Source organism: Herpailurus yagouaroundi, unplaced genomic scaffold (genome assembly GCF_014898765.1).
Source record: "Herpailurus yagouaroundi ecotype Mexico unplaced genomic scaffold, PumYag 199, whole genome shotgun sequence".
Taxonomy (NCBI): domain Eukaryota; kingdom Metazoa; phylum Chordata; class Mammalia; order Carnivora; family Felidae; genus Herpailurus; species Herpailurus yagouaroundi.
This window is the reverse complement of record NW_024412430.1, coordinates 18,250,592-18,253,260: the sequence shown is the minus strand read 5'-3', so window position 1 is coordinate 18,253,260 and position 2,669 is coordinate 18,250,592. Positions and strand designations below refer to the sequence as shown.

The 2,669-nt window shown below is 46.8% G+C and overlaps 1 pseudogene; it reads left to right on the top strand.

Annotated features, from left to right (window-relative positions):
* The first annotated feature begins 2,007 nt into the window (after window positions 1-2,007).
* Window positions 2,008-2,104, top strand: LOC121013811 (uncharacterized; annotated as a pseudogene).
* Window positions 2,105-2,669: the final 565 nt, after the last annotated feature.

The window sequence follows — 2,669 nt, the reverse complement described above, 5'->3', positions numbered from 1 at the left end:
TTTAGACGAAAGATCTCTCCACGTGCAGGATTTATGCTTCAGTTGAAAAGCTAAACCTGTATTTTCCAAGTTCCCCTTCAGTGCTGGTATTCTGTGATTCTGACGTGGGTCTGGGAAGGGCTCCTGGGTTCCACATTAAGTCCCAGAATCCTGAGCACGGTGACATAACCCAGTGTGATCATGCTGTAAGACGCACTGGACCTGAAGACACGGAAATTATCTGGGTTGGTCTCATGCAATCACACGAGCCCTCGAAGGCAGAGAACTTTCTCTGCAGAAGAGAAAGGCAAAAAAACAAAAAAACAAAAAAAGTCAGAGATTCCAAGCAATGGAAGGATTCGACTCACCATCGCTGGCCTTGTACGTGGTGGATGCCGGGCGAGAAGGAATATGGGTGACCTCCAGACGGCAGCCAGCGAGGTATTGGTGACCCCAGGCCTGCAACCACAAGGAAGCGGATTCTGCCAAGGATCTGAATAAGCCTGGAGGCCAACTGTTTCTTACACTTCGGGGTAAGCACTTTTCCACCAATACCTTGATTTCAGCCCGTGAGACCCAGCGCAGAGCCCAGTCAAGCCCTCCTGAGCACCTGACCTACAAAACTAAGGTAACCAATGAATGCTGTGTTAGCCACTCAGTGTGTGCGTGGTGCTTGTCAATAGAAAACGAATGCAGTTGGCCGTGACGTTTATTAAACTCCTAATTAGTGCCCTTTGAGTGACTTAGCTCTGAAACAGGGGCTATTTATCCATTGTGGGTAATGTCTCATCTATCACGTAGGCGGTCTGGATTTTTGCCTTTGTTTCATCTGCCGCAAGCACACTCGTAGATAACGTACTTTTAAAGAGGGAGAATAAGGTGATCGTGTCGACTGGATTTTTTCTCTAACTCGTTGTGAATTCGGGTATATTATTTCCATCACAGGCAACACAAGAACAGAAACATGCTAATGCATAATCCTCCGAGATTTAGTTCTGTCTGAAATGACAAAGGACCGTTATTTCTTTGCATAGAGTCGGAGCATATTCAAACATGCTGAGGTCGTGTGTCACATCGCGGTATCATTCATTTTGGACGTTTGGGGTTGGGGTGGCTTATCCAGTTTTTCCTACCTTCAGTTCACAGACTCTTGATGTGTTGTTCATGCCGGTTGTGAATTGACTCTGCTGTGGGTACCACGTTCTTCTAAAAAAAAAAAAAAAATCAAAGCTATTTTAAGATGTATTCCACCCCCCATCCCCCCGCCCCCCAGCCCCATTAAGTTTTTACAATGTTCTTGCAAAGTTCCAGCTCGGGTTGTGACTCAGGCCAACTCAGAACCATCAGAGAGTTACTAGCGAGTGACAGGCACAGAGATGCTATTCTGAGTTGGGGACCAACAGCACCATTCAGGGTCTTTGATGCCAATTAAGAGCCAGGCCAAAGATGAGCTGAGCAGGGAGTCTACGTCCTTTCACGGGGTGAGAAGAGACGGGAAAGAGCTATTTTGATTGAGCGCGAAATATACGATCGTAGGAGGGGTCCGTGACCGCATTTGTGTCCCTTCCTTCTCTTATTGCTGCATTTAGTGCAAATTTAACGAGTGTCTGCCCCTTGCCCGACCCGTGTCAGGTGCTGAGATGATGAACAGTGGTAACAAAGGGAAAGCGGGGCTTCAGGAACAGACAATGTGCCAAGGAAGGTCGCAGAGCGGCCGGAGATGTTCTGAAGGGGTGGCCACTCGTTCTGACCAGGAGTTGGGGAAGGCATCTGGGGTGACACATTTGAACGTGGTCATGAAGGATGCAGTGGGAGGGCCCAGGTGGAAGAGGCATTTCAGGAAAGAGGACACAAAGTGTGCCCGGAGGTGTTCCGGGGGCCGAGCAAAGGATTTCTGGGAAGGACGGTGGACAGAGGGACCAGAGAGACAGGTGGGCCTGGTTCTGTGAGAGTTCGATGACATTGTAAGAAGACAAGGAGTCCCTGAAAGGTCTGAAACGGGTAATAAAGTCCAAATATATTAGCACAGTGCTCACTTCGGCAACATATATCTTCAACACAGAGAAGATGAGCGTGGTCCCTGCCCGAGGATGACACACACATTCATGAAAGGCCCCATATTTTTTCTAAACAAACAAGAAGAACAACAAACACAAATGGTAGCACAGCTATAGGCTAAGACATTTTGGAAGCCACGTTCCTTCCTGCTCCAAAATTCATAAAGAAAATATCAGTGACAGTAAGAGTAAGACGTGGGACAGCATACCTGTACCTAGTACCTAGTACTAGTACTAGTACTAGTACCTAGTACAGCATACCTAGTAGTCAACTGCTGGGTGTTAAGGCAGTTCTATTTTTAAATTAAAAAAAAAATTAAATGAGAATAAAAAATAAAATAAAATGTAAAAAAAAAAAAAGAGTAAAACGTGGGGTGCCTGGGGGGTTCAGTCGGTTAAGCATCTGACTTCGGCTCAGGTCGTGATCTTACGGTTTGTGAGTTCGAGCCCCGCATCGGGCTCTGTGCTGACAGCTCAGAGCCCGGAGCCTGCTTCCCATTCTGTGTCCCCCCTCTCTCTCTGCTCCTCCACCACTCATGCTCTCTCTCTCTCTCTCTCTCTCTCTGTGTCTCCCTCTGTCAAAAATAACTAAACATTAAAAAAACAAAAGTAAAACTTAATGTTCAGAGTCAA